The sequence below is a fragment of the Phacochoerus africanus genome, chromosome 1 (genome assembly GCF_016906955.1).
Source record: "Phacochoerus africanus isolate WHEZ1 chromosome 1, ROS_Pafr_v1, whole genome shotgun sequence".
In the NCBI taxonomy this organism is placed as follows: domain Eukaryota; kingdom Metazoa; phylum Chordata; class Mammalia; order Artiodactyla; family Suidae; genus Phacochoerus; species Phacochoerus africanus.
In genome coordinates this window covers 122,857,733-122,885,369 of record NC_062544.1, presented here as the reverse complement: position 1 = coordinate 122,885,369, position 27,637 = coordinate 122,857,733, and the positions used below count along the sequence as shown (strand labels likewise).

Below are 27,637 nucleotides of genomic sequence, written 5' to 3'. Positions count from 1 at the left end.
TTATTTATTTATGGGCGAAGAAGAAAAAAATATTGCTTTGCCAGGCAAAGGAGGGTCACAGCATGCTCATGCCTTAAAGACTGTGCCCCCCACCTTTGGGAGTGAATAGGAGGTGGTTTTATAATTTGGAAGTGGAACATAGGGTCACCAATGGGGATCAGTATAGATGTGAGCTTGTATTTTAATTCAAAGCAGGTGTATAGGGGGTCTGGTTCTCTTGAGCAATATATTTAGATGGTCATCACCTTCTTACCATCTGTGCTAGCCTTAGGTTAGGCTCCATTCCAGATCTCTAGCCCTGCTACATGCTGCTCTCTTGGTAATTGAGCCAGGTCACCACTGCTGCCTCTAGTGGCCAAAGGCTGTTACAGTGACTGCTCCCAGTCAGTGCTCACCCACCCTCATAGATAAGTCCCTATTACCCTGAGGCTTGAGATGCACTAGACTGGCTCACCTCCCCCTCCTGTGGCCATTGGGTGGAAAACATTTCTTCCATCCGACTGACCTAAGAAGCTGCTGGTCACATGGGCCCTCTCAGAAAGTGGGCTAGGAAGATCCCATAATCAGTTGTGCTTGAGAACAGTGGTGGCCAGCTCAGAAATGTATACTGGGATCTTCTTTTCCTCTTTCCCTGCCTCATTTCCCCCTTCTTTCCCTCTTGCTTCTATGGGATGGACTCTCAAATAAATTAGGAGCACATAGCATATGGCTCAGGCTGTGCTTTCTGTGGGATTTGGGCCAACATGACATTTAAATATATAAAACAATGTGTATAATATACATATCATATATTATATATCCATACACATAGACACATATACACACACCTGTATATACAGAGAGATGGAGAGAGAGGGTGAACTGGGTTCAGCCAAAAGGAGCATTTAGAGTTGGGTTTGCTAAGAGTCTGCCTGGGGAAAGGGAAGCCTCGAAGAAATTCCTGTGTATGTTAAAGGGAGTGGGGAGATCTGGGCCATGAAGAGATCAATGATGGTGTCTGTTCTTCTGCCCCAAAGGGTTGGTCTGAGCTTCAGGAAGAGAGAGGACCAGGTCCCAGAAAGCCTTGTCAACTAGGGCAAAGAACTTAAGATTTGACTATGAGTATAACAGGAAGACACTGAAGAATTTTAAGCCCAGGAAAATGTGATCCATTTAATTGATTTAGAAAGTCCCTCTTGCTCCTAGTTCTTCTACAGGGAAGAAGTAGGATATTAGAGGGCTCTAGTAGAGGTCCACGTAAGTGGTGATGGTGATTGATATTCAGGATATCTGCTGAGATGAAGAAAAGGGGAGGACTAAAGGGATATTTTATGGGATAAAGGCCTTTTTCATGGATTAAAAATGGGAAGTAAGGGAAGGGGTTAATTGGAAATGTTTCCTTGGCGTGTGAACAAACCTTTATTAGGCTTGGGTGATAGAGGGTGACAGCATTGTCTTTCCCCTAAAGGGTGTTATCTGCATTTCTGCATGGAACTTCTCCACGTGGCTTTAGTGTGGGGCACACTGATGCAGCCAGGACTGCTGCTGCTGCCTTGAAAGTTTGCTACCTGCAGAGAACTTGGTCTTGGCTTCTGGGATAAGGAAGCCTTTTTCTGGAGGACACCAGAGACAGGGTTCATGGCTAGGTACTATCTCAAGTGGAGACCTTGGTAGAGGGTCAGGGCAGGTTACTGAGGGATGGTCTGTGAGTGAGAGCTCACAGGGAATTGCTGAAGTGGCCAGTGAGTGTGTGATGTTAACTTGGCCTCATTTGTACCTAATCAGTATTTATGATATTCTTACAGCTATGGCACCTTTTGGCTATTGGCAACTTCTCAGAAAGGTTGAAATTCAGAATTAAGAGATGTCATAAAGTTATTTTAGGTGCTAGGCTGCCCAGATATTTCAGTTTATATTGAGGTATATACCATTCATGCCCCCCCATCATACTGAATTCATAAATGTCCCCATTCTTCTATTTCTTTTCTGAGATGGATGCAACAAATGAGAGGGCGTGGTCTGAGCCCTACTGGGGATATATCTCTGGGACCATCATCTGGGAGTTGTGAGTAGGCAGAGAGGTGATTTTCATTTTCTGCAATAACTTCCCACAGTAAGTAGGTGGGAGGGTGCAGTGATTGATGAGCTAAATTAGATGGAAAGTGGCTCAAATCAGATTCTAGGTGATTGCTCCTGCCTCTCGACTCACTGCACTTATTTTCTATTCCACTCATTTAGCAAATGATTATGGTCTGTCTTATGACATTTCTTATATTGTTGTTTCATTCTTTACCTTTTCCCCACATTTTCCTTTCTTTTTTCTCCAGCTACATCAGTTACTCCTTAAAGATAGGAATGGGGTTTTGTTTATTGTTCTGGTATTTTAACGCCTTCCACAGAGTAAATGCACAATGATTGCATAGTGTTTGACTGATAGTTGCTGCTCCAGATGGAATGTTTCCTAAAGAAGTTTGCTGAACATATCTTGCCTTAGAAAAGTAGATAATAAGGATAAGGGCCACACTAAGCATGTTTCAGTTTCAAATATCAAGCATTTTGGAAGATGAATTTGAGATAACTCCATTCTAACCATTATAGCACAGTCATAGAAATGGTTTAGTTTTTTTTGGGGGGGGGCTCAGTGGTTAACGAATCCGACTAGGAACCATGAGGTTTAGGGTTCGGTCCCTGCCCTCGCTCAGTGGGTTAACGATCAGGCGTTGCCACGAGCTGTGGTGTAGGTCACAGACGCAGCTCGGATCCAGCGTTGCTGTGGCTCTGGTGTGGGCCGGCGACTACAGCTCTGACTGGACCCTTAGCCTGGGAACCTCCATATGCTGCGGGTGCGGCCCTCAAAAAAAAGAAAAGAAAAGAAAAGAAATGGTCTAGTTTTTTTAATGGTGAAACTTTCTCTAAAGTTTATATAAGGTGGAGTCACATGAAATCCCCAGTGTTTGAGCTGCAAATATGGCAAAATCGTATGGATCAATCTAATAAGACAATCAGCCAATAATGATTCATTCCACTGATTCAGTCTGAGATGGAAATGAACTAATAGGAAGCAAGGCTCACTTCTGCTGTAATAGCTTGGGAAAGAGAGGTCATTGGGGCAGAGGAAGTGATGTTAGGGGCAGGTTTCCCTGAATGACCACTGATTTTTCTCATGAGTTGGGACTTCTGGTTCTGACCTGTGCTTTTTGTTCTAGTATTCCCCAAGACCTTTTAATGCCGCCTAAACAGGAGTCATGACGGGGCCCAGAAGGGTCAAGGCACGATACCTAGGAGTTATAACACCCATTAACTGCCAGCCCATCCACCTTGGAGATGCTAGAGATGGTCAGGGGAAGCTAGATGTGGCAGCCGATGGCACTAATTTCATAGTTTTCCTCTATTTCCTTCCTTGTTTCCATTATATTCCTTAGAATAGCTCTGCCTCCTTTCCTCTCTTGATTAAATCCTGGGTTTTGAGTACTGGGTTCAGTCTGCAGATGTTGGAAGCTTGGGAAAGACTTGCATTGGTTGTTTCCCCTTAATTCCTCTGGTTAAACCGAGAGGAATCTTCTAGATTCCCCTAGCGGAACTCAGATTCACAAGCTGGACAACACGGGTATGAGGGGGTGCCTTTGCCTTATTTTCTGTGAGAACCAAGGGGAGCCTGACTTCATGTTAGAGAGGAGAGACTGGAAGGTGAAGCTTGAGAACAAGGAGGATATGTCATTGGAAATAGGAGCCAAAGTCCAGAAGAACAAGTCTGGGAACTGAATTAACTGGGGGAAAGAAAGCTATCAAGTGTATTTTTACCATTAGATAGAGCAAGAAATACTTTTTAAAACCGGGTCTTCCCTGGATTCTGTCATTACTAAAAGCATAACCAGAGAGTAGCTTTTTCAAGTCAGAAAAATATTGGAAATAAGGAAAAATACTTGGCTTGCTGTACTTAGAACTCTACACGACCTACAGTTATGTATCTAAGAAAGAGGCAAAGCCGTAGTATTAGGAAAAATTAAGGTATATCCAAACATTGAAGCAAAGCTTCAGCCCCTTGTTATTACCTCTGAATGGTGCTTTAGATTCTTTATAAATTTATTCCATGAATGACCTTAACCAAAGTTTGCCCATGATATCATTTGTTTCTTGTAGCAGCCCTGAGAAAAAGAAAGTATGACCCATTTATAGATGGAGAAAATGAGCCTCAGAGAGGTTAAAAAAAAACTCCCCTACAATCATACAGATTGCAAAATCAGTTGCAGAGATGGAATTTCAATCTGAACTTGTCTGATTCCAGAGCCAGTACTTTTTCTACCATGTCATACTTTTTTCCCTCTCTAGTTGGAGGCATCTTTAAAAAGGAAAAGGAATTATGTGAAATTCTTCTAAAAAAAGGCTAAAGGTAGGCCAATGTCCCATCCCCAAAGAGCAGCAGTAGAGTGTGACATGGGATACCAGCTTAAGTTTCTTCTAAGAGCAAAAATGCAGAATCCAAGGCCCAATTCCACTCTCAGAATCAGCATTTTAGTCTACGGCCATACCACCTTGAACGTGCCCAATCTCATCTGATCGCAGAAACGAAGCAGGGTTAGGGGTGGTTAGTACTTGCATAGAGGAATTAGCATTTTAACTGGCTGCTCATAGGGTGCAGAATCTAAGGGCCCATTCCAGAATCAGAATCTACTGATTTCTATATTTAGAAACCCCCCAGGTGATTTTTAAGCACATTAAAGTTTGAGAAGCACTGCCCTAACCATCCGAAAGCTGCTTCTCTATACTTGTTCCGTCTCAGGTCCTGTGAGTCTCTGACTCAGGGAAGGATCATGGCTGGTTATTGCCCTGGTATCAATTTCAGAGACAGATCATAAACAACAGGGGTCATACCTTTGTTTCCTCTTCTTTTATATCCCCTCTTCACTCTCTAGTCTTTTTCACTTGCCCATATGGCAATGAAGTCAGGAGAGAATGAAAAAAAAAAAAAAAAGAGTTAAAATTAAGGAATAGGAATTTTTTTTTTTTTTTTTTGTCTCTTTGCCTTTTCTAGGGCTGCTCCCGTGGCATATGGAGGTTCCCAGGCTAGGGGTCGAATCCGAGCTGTAGCCACCGGCCTGTAGCCACCGGCCTGTAGCCACCGGCCTCTGCCAGAGCCACAGCAACATGGGATCTGAGCTGTGTCTGTGACCTACACCACAGCTCATGGCAATGCTGGATCCTTAACCCACTGCGCAAGGCCAGGGATCGAACCCTCAACCTCATGGTTCCTAGTCAGATTCATTAACCACTGTGCCACGACGGGAACTCCAGGAATAGGAATTTCTGATCAAGGTTTTCTGTGCCAGCTTTTTGCTTCCTTCCCAAATTGTGCTAAGCAATGTGCCCAACAGTATCAACCTTATCAGAGAATACCAGCATCCTGACTGTTCAGCACACCCTTTTGAAATTATTATAGCTCCTACAATTACTTAGAGGTCATGCACTTTGGGTTTCTCATTCAATCCAGAAAAGAGCTTTCTGTTTCACACACAGCCATATACTCAAGCATCTTAAGGGTGGCTGAGCATAAGTATGATAAATTTCAACCTTTGAAGACAAATTTGAGAAAACTACCATTGATGGAACCCCAGGGCTTAGAGTGGCCCATTTTGGTCATGAGGCTGAACCAGCCACATGTAACACTGGCTGCTTTTTACCACACAGGTTCCCTCTTAGATATGAGGATTATGGCATTTGCTTCTGCTTTCTTTCGGCTTCAGTGAAAATGGCCTTCCACGGTTTTTTCTCTCTAATTTTTTTTTCTCTGTGTGATTATAGAATGATCTGTGAAGCAGAAAGAAGACAAAAAAAATTATAAGCTGGGTCTACTCTGTGGTCTCAACAGAAATTCAGCAAATGTGACAGGGGAGTCAATGGGAAACCCATCACCCGTCATCAGTCTGTCACATTGACAATGAGCACCATGCCTAATTTCTGCAGGGTGTACTTTCAAACACGCCAACATGTAAATTTTTAGGCAGGCGTTAATAAGGGAAACCTTTAAATAAAAATCCAAATTACTTTTTTTTAATGGAAAAAAAAAGAGAGAGAGACGTTCAGGACACTGCCATTTTTCTCTTCACAGTGAATCTGGCAGGTAACCATTCCTTTCAGCACCTGCCCTCAGGTAAAAAGAAATATTGAGGTGGGGAATCTTCATGAGTTTAGAGCTTTAAGAAAATCTGGGTGGTCAAATGATATTATATACACTGATGTGAAATGAAGAGTGTTTTGTTTTATGTGTCACATTTTTCTTTCAGCAAATCATTGTCTTCCTCTATGCTCATTAAGAAACTATTTTCTTCACAGGAACAGTAATCCAGCAGTAGTTGATAGCACAAGGCAAAACAGACCAGATAATGGGACTACCTCTTTTTTACATTAGCATATTACCCCTTGACATTCTGTTTCACTGACTTTTATAGTGACATATTTGTTTTTTTAAAGGAAAAGTTTAATGTCTTCGGATTTCATTTGAGATGGTAAGCTTATATTGAGTTATTTCAGAATAAGCTCAGAAGGAGATCATTCTGACTGAAACATCTCACTTCAAGTGCTTTGTGAAAATATTTGGTGAAGTTAATGCATAGTATAAGAGATTCCACTGTGTAGGGTTGATTTGATTTCATTTCAGAAAAGTCTTAATCTGAAATTAGTGTTGGTAATGATTTGAATATGCCCGATTCTCTTAGCCCAAGATGTGTAATATTTTCTGGTTATGCCAAATCATGCTTTGTATCTGGTTTTAAATTACTGGTGTGTTGTGAAAGCAATTTACTGATTTGTGGTCAGCATTTATTTTTTTGTGAAATGAAACAGAATGGAATAGAATTGAATATATGAAAGTTTATTTAAAAAGTCATTTTTAAATATATGTGCATATTTAAAAACTGTGGTTCTCATACAAAAAAAGTTTAAAAACTACTACCTTGGTGAATTGTGGCATAATCATAATATGGTATCAGCCATGGTTGGCCCATTGAAAACTTTTCTTTTTTCTTTTTTTTTTTTTTTTTTTTTGGCCATGCTTCCAGCATGTGCAAGTTCTCAGGCCAGGGATCAAAAATGGTGGCCTGAGCCACAGCTGTGACAGCATGTACACCAGGGGAACTTGTTAAAATTCTTCTTCTTAGTTTTTTTTTTTCTTTCTTTCTTTTTTTAATTTTGCTGTGGGGGCAAGTTCCCTGGCCAGGGATCGAATCTGAGCCACAGCTATGGCAATGCAGAATGCAGGATCCTTAACACACTGTTCTGGACCTGGGGTCAAACTCACACTTCAGCACCAATGCTGGATCCTTAACCCACTACACCACAGTGGGAACTCCTGAAAATTCTTCTTTAAGTAACCAACAAACTTGCTACTTTCCTTTCCACTTCCCATTTACATGGGGGTTTTCAAATGGCTACGCTTCTCCTAAAATCTTTCCTTTTTTATCCTCTTCTTTCTGGAGGCAGTGATTGGTTACAAATGAGGGAAATAAAGCCACCTTCAAAGTTCAGCATTTATTGGCAATGCATAATTCTAAAGAAGGGGATATTTCATCTTTTTTCTGTAAAATAGTAATTCTAACATGTGCCTTCCTCATGCCTTTTTAGTTACCATGACTTACCTTAATCTCACCTTAATACCATGGTTTGACATAGATGCCTCTCTAGAGAGGAAAAGTATCATTTGGAAATTAGGTGCATAAAGGTTATTAAGTTAATATTTAAAATTCTGGTCTTAGAGATTTTATTGTACTTGTAATTAAATGCCTTGAGTAGAAATTATAAGCTCCAGTATATGCACATGCTTGAAGCTGTGCCCATTTAAAAGACAATAAGATTACAGGAGAAATTCTTATTTTGCAGGCTTCCTCCTAGCCATATTACTTATGGCTACCACCAACAACAATAGTACTAATTCAGAGCTGTAGATAGCACTTGAAAAATGAAAATAGGGTGTTATCCTGTAGCACAGCAGGTTAAGAATCTGTCATTGTCACTTCAGTTGCTTGGGTTGCTGCTGTGTTGCAGATTTGATTCCTGTCCTGGGAACTTCCACATGCTGAATGCGCAGCCAAAAGAAAACAAACCAAAAATAAATAAATAAATAAATAAATAAATAAATAAATAAATAACACAAAGTTTCCCCTTCTTAGAACCTTTTAATAACTTGTTCCAAATGCCAAATAACTAAGCATCTATGAGGAACAGGCTGAAATGCCAAGGATTATCCTTGAAGCGTCAAAAATTGAGCTGCATTATTTGATATTAATGATACATTTTCAGGTCTCATATCTTGGGTGTAATGTAAATGGTGATAGAAAGCAAAAACATTATCAGTGGACTAGAGTAAATTTTACCATGTACCCGAGGAGTGTTCCTAATGCTACTACATCATTTCAGTTAGCAGCAAGAGTTTTGTCTTTGACCTGAGGATTAATCACTCTTGGGGACAGATGTTGTTGCTGCTATGTACTTTTTGGGTGTAGGCTATGTTGGTATGTACTCCTGGTTGCTGGTCTGAAACCCAGTCTTTCTGACCTATCTTAAGCAATAAGGGCATTTGCTGACTCATATAACTGAGAAGTCCTAGGAGCTTTTGCTATACTCTTAGGAAGGCCCTCTTGATGTGATGATGACCCACACTGGACCTTTCATTCTACTAGTTTAGCAATCTGAGTGGAGTTTCTCTTTTCAGTAGTTTTTATAAATCCAAGTACTAAGTTTAATCAGAGTAACGGATCACATGCTTATGGCTGAACCAGTAACTATGGCCAGTGAGACAGAATGGGGACTGATCAGGTCTGGGTCTTGTTCCTATATCTATCTTCCAATGTCTGGAGGAGGAGCAGGCTCTTCAATGGAAAACATGGACCATTATTACGAAGGCAAATATTTATATAGAATGAGTCAAGGAAAAAACGGAAGATGCTACTACTGAGGTCTTAATTTGACTATTAAAAAAACTTCAGTGTCTTTAACTTTAAAAAAGCGATGTTATATGTATCTATTCATAAGTTATCCATTAAAAAATATGTATTAAGCCAGGCATGGGCATTTCCTTTAACTTCTCTGAGCATATGAATTGTGTGCATGATTTTTACCACGTGTCCATAATATTTTATTAGATGATTTTCACACTCTGGGTTATAAACAGATGATTTGACTTAGCAGAGTACAGGTGCTATTTTTAATGCTTAGTGCTCTCTGGAGGGCTTCCAAATAATAATGGCACCTTTAAAAGCTTCGGATTCCCCAAGGAGCAATAAAATTGTGCTGAGTATTGTCTGTGATAAATAACACATCTTCATTCTCTACTCTTACATATTCCTACTTGAGAAAGCTCCAGATTTCCTGACATTATCTCAGGGTTGATTACCTAGTGAAGGTTAATACTTCATTGCTTTCTATTTCTCCATGTTTCTCTGTATTTATATTGAAATAATGGGAGTGTGATAGGCTTTTAAAAATATTTTTAAAAATTAGGGAAAATAAAAGCATGAACACATCAATAAGGAATATAACTTGAATTTTTGTTTTCTAAAAGGGAAATAACTTAATTTTTTCTTGATCCATGGAGTTCAGGGTTGAGGAGCCAAGATCCCAGAGGAAAGGAGGCAGAGAGAAGTGAATTCAAAATGTTGCATAGAATTTTCCCTCAAGACCTTGTTATGTACTCCTAGGGTAAAACCAAAAAAAAAAAAAAATGAAAACATCTGATTAGAGACTAAAAGGTAAATCAGAGATTTTGGCATAGAGGAGACAGGACCATGGTAAACACTCAAAGCTTTTAATTGAGTCTCTTGAATAACTGCATCCTAGGATAAAAGTGAACTAGAAAGAGACCAGCCACAATTGAATCAAGATAATCTGTCTGTACTCTGCCTGTCAGAAAATCAAATCATCTTTGGAGGAAGGTAACATTGTTCAAACTTGTACAATTTTCTATAAACAATATATCTGTCATTCATTAAAAAATTAGTAGGCATGCCAGGAAATAAGAATAAATGACTAAAGATCAAGAGAGAAAAATATCCCAAATTAATAGATATTGAAATGATTCAGATATTGGAATTATCAGACACAGACTTCCAAATAACTGATGAATATACTCAACAAAAGATAAAATTTCACCAGAGACCTGGAATCTATAAAAGGAAGCACAGGAGTTCCTGTTGTGGCCCAGCTGATTAAGAATTTGGCTAGTATCTATGAGGATGCAGGTTCAATCCCTGGCCTTGCTTGGTGGGTTAAGAATCTGGCGTTACTGTGAACTGTGGCGTAGGTCACAGATGCAGCTCAGATCTGGCATTGTTGTGGCTGTGGCAGCTGCAGCTCCAGTTCAGCCCCTAGCCCGGGAACTTCCATAGGCTGTAGGTGTGTCTGTGAAAAGCAAAAACAAAAAACAAACAAAAAAGAGGAATCACAGAGATAACTTCAAACTTAAAATTATAGTAATTGAAATTAAGAATTCAGTAGATATATTTAACAATGTATTACATACATCAGAAGAGAGAATTAGTGACTTGGAAGATCCCAAGGTCAGTAGAAAATACTCAGATTAAAGCACAGAGTGGAAAAAAAGAATGTAAAAATAAAGAAAATTCTCTAAGAGACATACTGAATAATGTAAAGGTCTAGGCCTGGTCATTGGAGGCCCAGGAGGAGATTAGAAAGAAAATAGGAGCAGAACCGATATTTGGTCAAGAGTTTTCCTAAACTGGAGTTCACTGTGCTGCAATAGGATCAGCAGCATCTCTGAAGCACTAGGACGCAGGTTTGATCCCTGGTCAGGCACAATGAGTTAAAGGATCTGGCATTGTTGTGGCTTTGGTGTAGGTCTGAAATTGTCTGTTGGATCTGATCCATGGCCTGGGAACTCCATATGCAGTGGGTTGGCCAAAAAAAGGAAAAAAAGAAAAATTTCCAAAATCAATAAACAATGTCAAGCCAGAGATTCAAGAAACTATGAGCAAAGAAAAATTATTAAAATATAGGTATTTTATAGTAAAACTACTGAAAAGCCAAAGACAAATAGCAAATCCTAAAAGCATCTAAAGGGAACAAAGACACATTTTCAAAGGAACACCAATTAGACTTTTATAACTGTTTTTTAAACAGAAATAATGGACACTAAGGAACAATGGAATGATATAATTAAAGAGCCAAAGAAAATAACTGTCAATGTCAAATTCTATACCCAGTGAACATATCCTTTAAAAAAGATATTTTTAAAAAATTTAAAATGAAAAGAATTAATTACCAAAGTATCTATATTGAAATTGTTAAAGGGAGCTCTACAGCCAGAAGAGAAATGTTCTCAGGTGAAAACATGCAAATACAGGAAGGCATAAAAAACACCAAAAAGGACAAATATATAAATAAATATAAATGCAAGTAGGCTATTTGGAACAAACAAAAAAAAATGTCTAGTGGAGTTTAACTCCCTATAAGCAAAGATGGGACAACTTAAGCATCTATTGAAATAGGAACTGCAGTGATTGGAATTAAATATTTTAAATCCCTGAGTTCAAATGTTAATAATAATGCTAATAATTGGTTATCATATAAGTATGTTAGTGCATCAATTTATTATTTTTAAAACTAGTATAAAATTTAAAGAATTAAACATTTATTCTTCATTTCTTGTACTACTAAGTTAACATAGATGAGGGGGTTTTCTCTTGGTAGTAATATTACAGCTAGATAAATAAAAAAAGAATATTCTTATTTTTTAATTTCAGTGAATTGATGGATCCAGAAATTGAATATTAATGAATATGAATATTACAAAAATACAACTAGACATTGTATTCAGCAGGTGTGCTTGCTGAAGGAGGAACACACACCATCAGCCATGAGGTAGTCTTGCCAAAAACAAAGCAACAAAAAATGAACCTGAATCTGGTTATACCTTTAGATTTAACTACCAACAAATATAGCTTACAGATAAAGGGAATTTTATTTAACATAATACCATAGGAAAAAAAAATCAGACATTGGCAAACCTCAGTCCAACAAGCCAGTTTCTCTGATGAATAAGTAGCAAGGGGGAAAAAATGATTTAGAGGGATTTATAGGTAAAATAAATTTAAAAATAATATCATCCAGTCACAGGGTACAGAGCTTATTTGGATCTTGATTTTAAAATAACTGTAAAAACAACCCAACAGCAAAAAAGCCAATCACCCAATGGAAAAATGGACAAAAGACCTGAATGGACTGTTCTCCAAGGAAGATATACAGATGGCCAACAAGCACATGAAAAAAATGCTCAACATCCCTGATTACTAGAGAAATGCAAATCAAAACTACTATGAGATACCACCTCACACCAGTAAGAATGGCCATCCTTAATAAGTCCACAAATAACAAATGCTGGAGGGGGTGTGGAGAAAAGGGAACCCTCCTGCACTGTTGGTGGGAATATGAGCTGGTACAGCCACTATGGAGAACAGTTTGGAGATACCTTAGAAATCTATACATAGAACTACCATATGATCCAACAATCCCACTCCTGGGCATATATCCAGACAAAACTTTCCTTAAAAAAGACACACGCACCTGCATGTTCGTTGAAGCACTCTTCGCAATAGCCAAGACATGGAAACAACCCAAATGTCCATTGACAGATGATTGGATTAGGAAGATGCGGTATATACACACAATGGAATACTACTCAGCCATAAAAAGGAACAAAATAATGCCATTTGCAGCAACATGGATGGAACTAGAGACTCTCATACTGAATGAAATAAGTCAGAAAGAAAGACAAATACCATATGATATCACTCATATCTGGTATCTAATATTCAGCAGAAATGAACCTTTGCACAGAAAAGAAAATCAGGGACTTAGAGAATAGACTTGTGGTTGCCCAGGGAGAGGGGGAGGGAGTGGGAGGGATTGGGGGCTTGGGGTTAACGGATGCAAACTATTGCTCTTGGAATGGATTTATAATGAGATCCTGCTGTGTAGCACTGAGAACTATGTCTAGATACCTACATTGCAGCATGGCAATGGGAGCAAAAATTATGTATACATGTATATGTAACTGGGTCCCCATGCTGTACAGTGGAAAAAAATAAAATAAAATAAAATAAAATAAAGTAAAATAACTGTAAAAATAGTTAAAACATTTGGAAATTTGAATATTTACTGATTATCTGATGGCATTCTGGCATTACTGTTCAACATTTTATGACTAATGGTTATGTATTACGGTTATGGTTTAAACAAACATACTTATCTTTTAGAGATACTCCCTTTATAGTATTTGGCAACAAATAGTTATAGGAGATATATGATGTTTTAGATTTTCTTTAAAATAATATGGTTGAGGGAAAAGTGGGTGGAAATAGAGATAGAGTAAGACTGGCCATGAGCTAATGAACTTTAAACAAAGTTGTGAGTATGAAGGTTTCATTACATTATTAATTCTATTTTTCTGTATGTTGGAATTGTCTATTTAAAAAAACTTGAGAAATAAATTATATGTAGAATTACAATAAAAAGCAACAATAACACATAAGGTTGCAGTGGGGTATGGGGTAAATGAAGTTAAAATGATGTAAAGTCCTTATTCAGGAAGTGATAAAATAGTATTTATGGTATCTTTTAATAAGTCAAGGGAACATATTTTAGTTTTCAGCATAACCACTTAAAGAATGCATAGTAGGCTGAATGGTGAAAAAAGTGAAATAATAAAAAACATAATTGTTTAAAGACAAAATATTAAGGGTTAAAAAACTGTGGGATAATCATATCATCATCTCAATAGATGAGGGGAAAAAACCCTTTTGGTAGAATTTAGCACTAATTTATGATAAAAATTAGCAAAATGGAAATAGAGCAGTACTTCCTTAGTCTGATAAATGATACCTACAAAAAAGCTACGGAAAACCTCAGACTACTTATCGTTGAAACATTGAAAGCTTTCTTGTTGAGATTGTAAATCAGGTAAAAATATCTTTTATTTCCACTTTTAGTCATCATTGTGTTGGAGACTCTTGCAAGTTCAATAACATAAGAAAAATAGAATATCTTCATAATCTTGGAATGGGCAAGAATCTATATTTTTAATAAGCCACAGAAGTGATTCTTATGCATGGCCAGTTTAGGAAACCTCATGACTGGGTTGTCTAAAATGTGATTACTTTTTCTCTTGAAGTGGTCACAGTCTACAAGTAGGGAATATATGAGGCTCAAATGGAAATGCTGTTGTCAACAAGTTGAATCAGTCAGTTTGGGTGTAGATTTTTACACTTTAAAAGTTTTTTCTGTTTACAAATATCGTGTTCACCAGATCTTTTGCTAATAATTTTAGTTGACCAGACATAAATAATACCCCCCATGCACATTGTAACAACTTACTTTTATTTACATATAATTCAGTTTAAAATGTTAATGGGAGTTTAATAAGTTTAGTTCTCCTTTGTGTAAATGGGATTCAAATACAACTGAGCCCCTCACTTTTTTTTTTGTCTTTTTAGGCCTGCACTCACGGCATATGGAGGTTCCCAGGCCAGGGGTCCAATCAGAGCTTTAGCCGCTGGCCTACACCACAGCTCACAGCAATGCTGGATCTTTAAACGCTGAGAAAAAGGCCAGGGTTTGAACCTGCGTCCTAATGGATGCTAGTCAGATTGGTTTCCACTGAGCCATGACAGGAGAACTTTCAACTGAGCTGTTTTCAATGTCAATAGTCAGTGCGTAGGTATATGCCATGGGTTACTCATATCATGGACCTTGAAAAATAATTGTATATAATCAAAGCCTAGCATAATGCATTTAGTTCCTATGATAAATGCTCTCACTATCCTGACATTACCAGTGACATTATTTTATTTATCTTGTTTTTTTGTATTTGCTTTTTTTTTCTATTTTGGTTACAAAGTAATACCTGCTCTTAAAACTCGAGCATGTAAAGTAATAGGCAAAATCCCCTATACTTGCATCCTAAAACTGTTCTTCTGAAGTAACTGCCATAAACATTTTTATTTATGTGTTTAATATACTTATTAATATTGTTTTCAAAGAGTCATCAAATTTGTGTCTAAGTCTTTCAAATTTCAAGTGTGTATATTGAGAACAAGTTTATCCTTCCTGTCACATTCAACAAATAGACAATCAACCCGTTAAACTCTTAAGTATTCATAATGTTTATTATTTTACCATGTTCTATTTGCTTATTGAAAAGATTAAGCAGCCCTTTGGGGAAGGAATGATAACCACAGTATGGGGTAACAGTACTGTTCCTTTGTTCTCAGAGCAACACTCATACATTTTCTCGCAAAAATAAATTTGTTCTCATCTTGAGTGAATCATAGGCAGGAACAAGTAGTACACATATCAGTGCTGATGGAAAATAGATGAAGAGGTGAGCAATGCAATTTACAACATATTAAGCTAAGAATAATGATAATGTAGTTTTACAAAAACATATTATATACTTAACATAAACATATTTTAAAGCTTTTGGTTCCACTAAATCTGTAAGGCATAAACATCAAACACTGATCATTGTGAAATATGACTAAGAATCATGACAGTTTTTGAAAGAGAAGTATTATGTTAATTGAGATAAGTCTCCCAGAATATAGAAAAGAGCATCAGCTAACTGGGAAGTACATTTTATATACCAGATCAAATACTGCAGCTTGGGACTTTACTGTGTAAAATGAACCCAACACCCTTACCTAATTCATTACTAATCCTAAGTATCTCTCGAATTTGTTGTAATTCTACTATATTTACCGTTTCCATCGTAAAGTATCATCATCAGTGCAGTAGCTTCTTGACTGATTGTCCAGCATCTACTCTCATACCTCTCTAATCCATTTTCCAAATAGAGCCTGAGGAGATTTCCAAAATGTTAGTTTGGTTATCCAACCGTTTCCACCATTCAGAAACCTAACATAACCTCTATCTCTCTTGATTCTTTTCATATTTTTCTCCCTTAGCTCTCTTAATTCCAGCTACACTGCCCCTTCTCCTCAAAATCACTCTCTGCCCTCCTGCCACAGGGTCTTTGCACATTCCTGTTCCCTTGGACTTTGGAATTTTGTTTCCTTCATCTCCACTGAGTTATCCCTCTCCTCAGGTTTTCAACTCCATTGTTTTCTTTTTTACCATTTAGGCACCTTGTTATGGTCTCTCTGGGTAACTACTACTAACCTGTGTTAAAATTTCATCAGTGTTTCTCTCAGCTCTGTGAATTCAGAAACTGTGTATGCTGATGTCCGGTTACCAACTCCACCTGGCATATGCCAAATGCTTAATCACTGTTTGTTGAATACGTAAAAGAATGTCTGTAATTTTATAAATTGAGTAGGAGATAATTGCTGCAGCTGAAGATACCTGTTACTAATTATAGGAAATAACTTCAAAGGGAAGTCAAGGGCAGAAGTTCTGATGAAATCTAAATTAAAGGACTGAAGTTTCAAGTGAAGGAACTAATGCTCAGAGTTGAGAAGCTTGCACATGGATGGAAATACAGTTACTAAATGATAGAGTTAAAGTTGTTACCTAGATTTATCTGATAATACTGCTGTTCTCAAGAGCAGTTGTATGTAGAAAGCCTTTATGGAGACAATAAGCATGGCAAATTCTGTATACTTTATCCCTCTCCTGAAAATTTATGAAGGCTATTGTCAATATTAGAGACTGACAATTCCTGGAGTAAAGAAATGTGTTCAACTTAGTATAACCCAGTATCCCTTTCATTTGGTACTTTCATCGGTATGGAATTTTTCTTGGCAAATGCTACTATACGTTTCTTCACTTATCCTTTTGTCCTTCGGTTTGCTTTATCTGTCCTCATGACGCTAATTGTAATTTTACTGCTAAATAATTCTTCCCAAAGAAGACATTAGTCAAATACTTCTGTCTAGCTAGAATGAGAAGTTAAGACTCCCTTCCCCCGCTTCAAGATAAAACATTGTCTTTTAATGTTAATTTGTCCTAACTTAGGGTCAAGTGTCTAGAGACACGAACCTCACTTAACCTTCTTTCTGTTGCAGATATACTTACTGCTTTGAAATTATGCTCTTTTCCCCGCACATTATTGAGGCTACCAAATTGCACATGATAAAGCACCACCAGACCTGGAACAGCAGTAAAAATCAGAACACTGTCTATTTTTCATGAGAAAGGGAGACATTTGGTCAAACTTAGTCCAATTACCAATGACAAAACATGCCAGTGTCACCTTCAGTAATTACTGAAGAATAGGACTTATCTATAAATAATACTACATCTATTTCATTTTTAGCTTATTTCATTTAAAAATTAATTCCTGCTAAACATTTCTTGGTACTAGGGAAGTTTGCCAAGACTCATTTCTTTAGAATGGAACATAAGTCTTGCAGGACAAGCATATTCTGTACTTCTCCAAATTTCTCATAAGTTTAAATGTGTGGATTTTATGTCCTTAGGCAGAGAATTTTACCATGCTCTCTTCTTCTACACCAGTTGTATTTATATCTATGTCAATATAGGTATAGTGGGGAAAAAAATATATGCATATCTACAAGCTGACAGAAGGTGCCTTTAAGGATTTTTAGCCTAAGTATGACTACATATTCCAAAAAGCCCCACAACTATGTGATTTTGAGTTGTAGTGATCCAACATGATATATGTACTTCTTGTTTGAATAAAAGTGTTTTTATTGGAAAATGTTTAAGTTCATAAAAAAGAATAGGGAAGAATCAAGTCTAAACTCAAGTTTTTTTTTTTTCTGAATTAACTGCTAAAAATAGAAACATTTCAATGTGCCTGACTGTATTTACTCAATAAATAGGCACTGGGCCATAAAGGACTAAACATTATCCTGGCTTTGAAGACGCCACCTAGGGGAATGTAAATAGGTATAGCTACTATGGAAAACAGTATGGAGGCTCCTCAAAAAATTAAAAAAAAAAAAAACCTCCACAAAAATCCAGCAATTTTACTTATGGGTATTCTGCAGAAAACAAAAGCAAACAGTAATTTGAAAAGATATATGCACCCCTATGTTCACTGAAGCATTATTTATAAAAGTCAAGATATGGAAGCAACTTAAGTGTCCAATGATTGGTAAATGGATAAAGAAGATAATGATACAAAGATAGACAGACACAAAGATAGACAGACAGACACACACACACACAATTAACTCAGCCATAAAAAGGAATGAAATCTTGCCATTTGCAACAACATGGATAGAGCATTATGCTAAGTGAAATGAGTCAGAAAAATACAAATATATGATTTCACTTATATGCGGAATCCAAAAACAAAGCAAATGAAGAAATATAACAAAACAGAAACAGACTCACAGATACAGAGAACAGGTTGTTGCCAGAGGGGAAGGTAATGGGGGGATGAGTGAAATAGGTGAAGAAGATTAAGACGTACAAACTTCCAGTTACAAAATAAATAAATGAGTCACAACATACAGCCTGGGGAATATAGTCAATAAGATTGTAATATCTTCGTATGGTGACAGATTGTAACTAGACTTATTGCGGTGATCATTTTGTAACATATAAAGCTATTGAATCACTATGTTGGAACTAATGTAATCAATTATTCTTAATTTTAAAAAGAGAAACTCACTAAATGCAGAGACAAATAGCTAATCATGGAAAGTACTGGTCAGGTGCCTTTGTGGGAGTGGGGCACAGATAGGGCAAAGTGCTGTGGGAACACCTCAGGGGGGACTTGTTTCACCCAAGATCAGGGACTGAGGCTGGGCTTCCTAGAAAAAAGTCATATCTTAGCTGAGGCTTCTGTGTATAACAGTTTTGGTATGATGAAGAAATTGAGACAAGAGCACCTGTGTCACCCTTAGTTAATTGAAAAAGGAATCTGTAATTGCTTTGTAGTGAGTAGTCTTTTTATGGCAGCATGTTTGGCTCTCTGTGGATAGAAAAGAAGGATATGATGCTCTCTTTTTCTGGCTCTAGTTTGCTTTGCGATTTCTTTGTACTTCACTGCTTTTTCTGTTAACCCAAACAGAACCACATTAAAACTATCTCTACCCAGTCCAGTATCTGATCTTGAACAGATATTTTTATTTTTCAATTTTTAATGTTTTGTTTTGTTTGTCTTTTTGCCTTTTTCTAGGGCCGTTCCCACGGCATATGGATGTTCCCAGGCTAGAGGTCTAATGGAGCTGTAGCCGACAGCCTACACTAGAGCCGCAGCAATGTCAGATCTGAGTTGTGTCTGCATCCTACACCACAGCTCACAGCAACGCCAGATCCTTATCCCACTGAGTAAGGCCAGGGATCGAACCTGCAACCTCATGGTTCCTATTCAGATTCGTTAACCACTTAGCCACAACAGGAACTCCTTGGACAGATACTTTTAGAAGTTTAGCGGTGTGTTTTGTGGGTGAGAGGGCATATGTAAGAGTAGTGTGTAATCCCAGCTTTGTTGGAGGGACTTCCTGACCTATGACCCCTTCTTTGAGAACTGGCCATTCACCCAAAGGGCTGGCACCTACAGTCGTGTTTGCCCAGCGTGACCCTCTGAATCTGGCATATCCACAGTTCATTCTTTGTAGGACATTGACAGCAGAGGTCCATGGCCTATTATGGCTTGTAGATAGGTTTTTTAAAAATCAGGAAATTTAAGTGGAAATCTGGATTTCTACTATCACAGAGCCAAAGTTGAGAAGCAGCAGGAGCTCTGCTTATTGTAAGCCCTTTACTCCCAACTCCTTGTTTCACACCTAGTCAGCTTCACATCTTTAATTACTTGCTTGGCCCCTGTAGGTGTTTGAATTGGTAACCTCTTTGTATAGTTGTGGCTGATTAGACCAGGTGTAGACTGAACTGGACCTTGTTTGGGTTAATCAGATTTTTTTCTTCTGGTCATTTTTAAGTGGTGCACAAGACACTGCTTGGTTTCCACATAACCTGCAGAGAAATACAAATATTTGGTCATGCTAATGCTAAAGCAGAGAATGCACATCCAAAGGTAGAGGCAGTAGGGTTAATGTTCTATAAAGAAGTAAAGAAACAAGACCCTGTCACCCCAGAGAGAGTATAAGTGTGTTAATATTGGATCTGAATGACTCCTCTCTTTCTGGCTCTGGCTATACTTTTGTCCTGTATGATGTGGTATATCTCTAACTTGTCATGAAGACCTCCATTTTATTTGAACTCTTCAAGTGAAGTTTTGGGTTTTGTAATTAAATTAATCCTAATTAAGAGGCTTGTACATGGTGTTTATGATATTTTTATTTGAGTGGAGAAATGGAATTTCAGGTGTCCAGTAATTGCTCATGAATATTTGGATTAGAAAAAAATCTTATAAACATTGAGTATGGTGTTCTAGTTGACCATTAGAAACATCTGGACTATGCTGAATTAGCAGAACAAAATCTTGTTATCACTGCATAGGGTTTTGACCATTAGAAACCTCTAGGTTTAAGTCTTCTTTGAGAAGTTCTAACTATCATTGAGTTGTTTGAGATTCCACTGTGAAGAACTGATTCTGAATAAGCTAGAAAGTTGCCTGGTTTCTTAATTTTGAGGTTTTTAAAAAGCATTATATGATGTTTATAGTTACGAAACAATATATTTGTAGCATAATAAACTAAACACCCATGAACCCACCAACCAATTTAAGAACTCTTAAGTTACTCATGTGTTCCTTCCCCATATCTCATCCCCTGCATTTCCATTTCAACAGTAGCCATTGTATTGAAGGGATGGATATACTGGATGCATTTCCACTCATCCTTCCTTTGCTTTTTTTTAATCATATAAAATAATTTTGCCACGTGTGTGTGTGTGTGTTTGAGATATTTTAGTTTTTGAGCCTAATAAAAATGGTTTTATATCATATGTCAGTGCTTCCTAACTTTTCACATCTTGGCATACACTGAACTTGAAAATACTTTTTAATGCCTTGGGATAAATGTCTGTGTATGTCTATGTCCCACCAAAAGACTGGCCCCTCCAGCTGCTATTCACTCCCAGAACTAAGGGCATTAGTACATGAGGACCTTTGTAAACCTCATCACTGAAGCACATCAGTTGGAAAGCACTGTGGTTTGTAGTCTTTGACATATGCTATTTCAACTTGATTCTTTTGTTTCTAAGATTTATCCTTATAGGTGCATATGATTGTAGGTCATTCCTTTTCATTACTCCATAATATTCTTCTGTGAACATACAAGCATTTCCATCTTATTCTGTTTAGACCCCTTCTTTGCTTTTTATTTACCCTAGAAACACGCCAGCCTACATGACTTAGAGAAAACTGCCACATTTGATTTCATGTTTTCCTAGGATTCAAAGAATTGCTTTAAAATTTTGGCTTAAAAAATTGTTTAGTTTTATATCAGATCTTGGGGTCTTGGAGAACAAGGGATGGAATCAATTTGTAAGATACAACTTCTCTATTTAATTATATTATTAAGACGCAATAGCAATATGTGCCAATGAATCTACCTTCAGATCAGTGGACATTTATTTTAGACAAGCAAACTAAGGAGTACTGAGTTAGGAGTATTTCATAATGGCATCACTGTTTTTGGTATTTAATATGTATTGGGATCTGAAATTAATGGTGTGATTATTTAGTTAGGCAATGGCAAATATATTTCACTTCATGTTCCAAGTCCATCGTCGGGGGTAATATTTTCCAGGGATACTATCAGACAAGTGTTTTGAGACTATGTCAGGGCTCTTTGGTGAAGAATTCAGGGATCATTTATTGATGTCTGCCCTGATTATGCAAAATGGGAGTGAGGACATACCTGCTACACATTTTCTCTCTCTAATCTAATGTGTCCTTTAGCCTCTTTTTCTATGATTATCTTAAAACTATCTTAATCATCTGATTATTACTTAATTTGTAGCTTACCCCTTTTGGAAAACAAAATTCATAATTAAATTACAAAGTCAAAGAGCATTGCATCATTGTGCTCTTTTCTGGTCATTTATTATCGTCTCTAACTACCTTAAGCACAGGTTGCTTTTCTCACAGTATCTGAAATACTGTACTCCTTTAGTCAAGCATATTTTACTACGGTTATTGAGCCCCAAACTGGAAAGTTGGTAAAACACCCTTTAACATTCTCTGAGTCAGGGTTTAATACTCATCTCTACATAGATAGATTTTGTCCACTGTAATGTAAAACAATTAGAGTGATGAAGCTTCCTTAGACTTTCCAGAGTCTATTAAATGTTATTTTTAAAATAACATCTTTTGTTGTCTTTCATTTATGCATATTTGGTCAGGAAATGGTTGTAAAAAGCTTCAAATCCCAATTGAATAATGCATTCTCCAAAGTAGCTGCCAAGTGTAAATACCACTGATATACATTCATGCATATGATAGTATATAAATAACCAGGAAATCATAGCAAAGGTCAATCAATTATGTATAGGTCAGAATGCTTTCCATCTGGATTGAGTAGTTTTAGCAAATGACATCATGTGTCCTTTGGAGTATATTGTGAAATGTAGTTTGAGTCATTATAGATTGGCTTCTTCTCTGGGTTACCAGGATGGCAGTGGTAAGGCTCAATAAATAAATGTATTGAACTCTGTAGAAGCAAATATGCAAATTAGGGTATAGTGAGAAGGCTTCTTATTCCGGATAGAAACTTGGGCCCTATCTACCAATTTCTAGTTTCTTACCCTTCTTGGTTGATTTTTTTAAAGAAAGAACTTGAAGACAAAAGAGTTGGAAACAAGCCAGATGCTCTTTATATTACTGCGGTGGATATCTTTCCATGAAATTGCCAGCAGGGAATCAATAGTAATAAATCCGGCACCCTTCTATTCTCTTCTAATTTCACCATTGCTCTCCTGGAATGGGGCTACTCGGACCCTGTAAATTTGGCTTATAATTTCTTTCTGATCTGATGGGGAGTGGTCAGACCAGATCGTCAGACGCTAGAGTGCCTGGTGCGATGTGATGTTGTATGAGGTGGGAAGGGATGTTGGCATTTTCCACTTGGCACAATAGGAGCTGAATTTAGCTTTTAGACCAAATGATAAAAGGAGCTGCCAAGTCCAGTCATTTCTGATTAGTCAGGGCTTGAGGAGGTAAATGTTACTTGATAGAATTTAATGTGTGATTTTTCCCCCTTCCTTCAGAATATTTTGGAACTGTTAAAAAGTTGTTTCTTTTTTAAAAAAGTAAGATGGCTTAGAATGAAGGAGTCAAAATTGCTGTCATGTTTTATAGGCATGGGTAGTTGGAGTCTTAAGTTTGGTTCTGAGCCCTTGGAAGGGAGAAGATTTGGGTAGCAAAGAATTATTCTTGTTTAAATGGAGCTTATAGTGTAGTGGGGAGATCGGACTTAAAAACAAATTGCCACAATATAAAACAATAGCTACTCTAGTAAGAGATATGTGTAAATCCACATAGTATTGACATTTCTGTCACTTATGCATATTATATTACCCCTTATTTATTTGGTCCCTAAATGGCTGAAATACATGCCTATATTTATTCCCATTATCAAGGTATATGGAGAGTGAACTTTCAGCTTTCAAGATGACTAGCCTGTATTTTTCAATTGAGAGACAATGTGATTGCCCTGGTCTTAGAATGGTAGTTATTTTTCTCCGCACAACCCAAAACCTTAACTTCATTTCAGTAAAACTCCATAGATTCCTGGGGACTATTCTTTGATTTTATCCATGTGGACAATAAAACAAATGGTTAAAATATGAATAAATAGATTAAGTTGTAGCTTTTTTTCTTGTGATATCTAATAGCTGATTGCAAGATTTTGTCTTCTTTCCCCCCACTATTGATTGGCTGAGATGATAGTCTGTGATTGTGGATTGACCAGCAAATTTAGTTTGGTAGAGACAACACAAAGAGAAGTCCCTATCTGTCCCCTTCTAATCAGGACAAAAAAAAGTGCCAGCAAGCAGACTTCAGTTTATATCTCATTTTATAGAACCACTGCTAGCCTTAAAAGGTGCTGGAGTAGAGGAATTGTGAACAGAGAGTGGGTTAGCCACTCTGTGTTTGTAAAGCTTTAAATCTTATGCAAATAAAACCATTGTCAGTAAATGTGATAATACTATATCTTATTGTTTTTTCAATATGTCCCCTTTAATAATACCATGACTACTTCTTCATGTTATATAATTTTATACCACATAACTTTTCAGTATCTGCATAGTATTCCACTTTTAACCATACTGTAGTTAATTTGAACAGTCTTCTTTTGTTTCAAATTTAGGATTTTTAAGATTTAGTTTTATAAAAGAAAAATGGGGTGATGAACATGGTTGTAGCAATATCTTTTTCAGAAAACTTTTTGACCTTTTTTCTTTCATTTTGAGTCTCTTTTTTCCCCCAAATCCTCAAGTAACAATTGATTCTCCCCCTCCTTTTTTAAAAATCTGTAAGTAACAACGATATAAATCAATAACCAGATATTTATGGGGGCTTTTTTTCTGTCTTTTTAGGGCCACACCATGGCAAATGGAAGTTCTCAGGATCAGGGTTGAATCAGAGCTGCAGCTGCCAGCCTACACCACAGCCACACCAGATCCAAGAGCCATCTGTGACCTACACTGAAGCTCGTGGCAATGCTAGATCTTTAACCCACTGAGGGAGGCCAGGGATCAAACCTGCATCCTCGTGGATACTAGTTGGGTTCTTAACCCCCTGAGCCACAATGGGAACTCCTATGTAATCTTTTTAAACAAAGTCTGGGGAGAGGAATTCTTCAATAAATCAGATAAACTAGATTATAACTACAAGATGCAAAATATCCTAATGATTTTAGGAAATCAGAGAGGCAGTTGGTAAATTCAGAGATGGGATAGGGAGGAGGGAAGTGATCTATGTTCTGAAGTAATCATTTAATCTATACAGTTAAAATGGCTTAATGACATTTGTAACTCTGGTTAGGTTGGATCTGGCAGTTTGTAGATGTTAATTTTCAAAATCCCTCCAGCCTGAAAATATATTTTCATCTGGTATTGTGTTCCTTTTTGTACAAAGATTGTCAAATGGGAGTGTGAAGGTAGTTTATCTAACTGCTCATTTGTCAGAATGTATAGTAGGCATGTTGAGGTTGAAAGCCTGGCATCCACACCAGATAGAAGCAGAAGCTACAGAGAAGTTGGCTTTCAAGAGAGTAATAGGGGAAATGCTGACACTAAATCCTATCCTGCCATTGTTGCTATGGTCTTTGAGGGGGATTGATAGTGCCTTCCCTTGTTTGAGAACTAACAGTGGATTAGCAAAGCTGAGCATAGAGGAGAGAGTTCTGGTACTTGCTCAGTACATTACCTTTTATAACAGTGTTTTAAATGTCAACATTTTTTATAATGTATATGAGGAATTCTAACTGAGAAGCTGGCCCATATGCTTAGACTATACCCAACTATATATTTCTTCTTTTGATGTTGCAAAATAAGGTTAATTTTTTATGTGAATATTTCATGGCCCACTTTCTGTTTTGTGCCAGACAAATTGAGGGCAATGGAAACTGATGGGTGGTGAGGATAAAAGAGCAGTGCTGACCTTTTGGTAAATCATTCATCAGACTGCTTCATCTGTAAGTGGTTTTCCAGTTGTAGCTCATATTTGCTAATCACTACATTGACTCCTTTCTACAGGGGCTGATTGTCTTGTTATGGATTACCTTTTTTCTTTCCTTTTTTTAAAATTTTGGTTATTGTTAATTATAACGACTTTATTACCTATAGTTCCTCCACCAAAGGGGGCTTGTGCACAGAGAGAGGCAATGGGAATTAATAATTTAGTTTCTGCCGCTCTTCACTGTGACTTGCAAGGTCTCTTCTCAGTAGCTGAGATGGACTTTAAGCATTCCATTCTCCTACTTCTATTCTACTTTGAATCTTATTTTTCCCAATAACATTAAGTCACAAGATGACAATCTTCGGCAGTGGCTAAAGAATAGAATAGTTCACTGGGGTGGTCTAGCACCAGGGTACTTTTTGGTTTCCATGTCAATAAAAATCCCATCAAGGGAAAACAAAGGAGAAAGCAAGAATAGCTTCTTAGTTTAACTCTGGCTCAAATACTACAAACTATGGAATTCATTACAAGAGGAACTTAAATTTGACCCAAAGTGGATCCAGGCTGATAGAATACATCTTGCTGACATTGTGGCTTCTTAGTTTAACTCTGGCTCAAATACTACAAACTATGGAATTCATTACAAGAGGAACTTAAATTTGGACCCAAAGTGGATCCAGGCTGATAGAATACATCTTGCTGACATTGTGGCTAACTATTGGCTCGTCCTTTTTTTGATCTTTTCTCTTGACTCTGGCCAATCCCTAGAGTTCAGGAGCATGGTCGATATAGAAGACCCTCAGCCTGCAAGATATGGAGGCAAGAGTAGACATGCACTGGCATCTGGTCTAGGTGAGGACACTTAAGGGAAGGATTCTGCCATAGGACTCAGAGAAATTAACTTTTCTCACCAGAGAATCTGACCAGTTATAATACTGTGCTCATTAGCCCTACAGAAGTTGTTTCTTAATTATGTATTTTATGGTTTATTAAACTAGGGACACACCCCTCTCTGGGGACAGAGAATATTTTGATATTTTGATTGCAATTAAATGGAAATTGAGAACACTGACAGACATAAACTAATCAGAAGTGTTTAACTGTTCTTTTATTCCCAATCCAATGCAGCATCCAGAAATATCCAGCTATTACCTGCAGTCTGCCCATCTCCTGGGAAACCCAAAATTCTTCCATTGGGTGAGTGGTTCTGGGCCCCCTGCTGGCATTACTCATTTGGTTGATGAGGACATACTGACAGAGTTCTTGCTGTTAAGTTTGCAGCTGAGCCTCTAAGGGCATGGCCATAAAGCCATTCTAGAAGTGTCTGCATGTGTGTGGTAGAGTGGACATGGGGCTACATGACTTTTTTTTTTTTTTTTCCTTTTTGTCTGTCTTTTCAAGGGCTGCTCCAGCGGCATATGGAGGTTTCCAGGCTGGGGTCTAATCAGAGCTGTAGCCACAGGCCTACACCAGAGCTATAGCAATGCAAGATCCAAGCCACGTCTGTGACCTACACCACAGCTCACGGCAACACTGGATCCCTAACCCACTGAACAAGGCCAGGGATTGAACCTGCAACCTCATGGTTCCTAGTTGGATTCGTTAACCACTGAGCCACAATGGGAACTCCATACCTTTTTTTTTATTATTATTATTTTGTGAAGGTAAAAATCATAGGCCTATGGTTACAGCCAGTCAGAATACGTTTACCTCATTTTGAATAACAAAGAACACATTTCTTTATATTCTTTTCCAGAAACACAAAAAAGCGAGAAATGGTTTCCAAACAACAGCGTCTTTTAACAGCGAATGTTCAGAAATAATGCTTTTTTTCCTTTCTTTGTTAGAGATAGAAAGCCAGTCTTTGAGGAAGGGGTGCTGAGGTCCCAGAAAAACAGACTAGTGTCACAGTCTTTTAATACCATGTGCTTCTCATGAGAAGGAATACTTATAACAATATGGTACAGAAGGTGGTCTAAAACAAGCCTGAAATGAACTAAAATTAAGTTTTGGGATCTTGCTTACTGAAATTGCTGATGCTTTTAAGCATTACTTCTCTCACCTTTGTTCTCCAGAACCACCAACTTACCTAGACTTATACCCACCTTTGCCCCTTTCCCTCAAGATTGGGCT

At 37.6% G+C, this 27,637-nt stretch overlaps 1 protein-coding gene across 2 annotated transcripts in view; it reads left to right on the top strand.

The window, feature by feature from the left end:
• Window positions 1–27,637, top strand: part of FHIT (fragile histidine triad diadenosine triphosphatase) — a 1,432,969-nt gene that overhangs the window by 251,989 nt on the left and 1,153,343 nt on the right. For both annotated transcript variants that reach the window (XM_047778411.1, XM_047778405.1), the window contains exon 3: window positions 26,633–26,701. The gene's annotated coding sequence lies outside the window, so the exon portion shown is untranslated. The remainder of the gene's footprint in view (window positions 1–26,632; window positions 26,702–27,637) is intronic.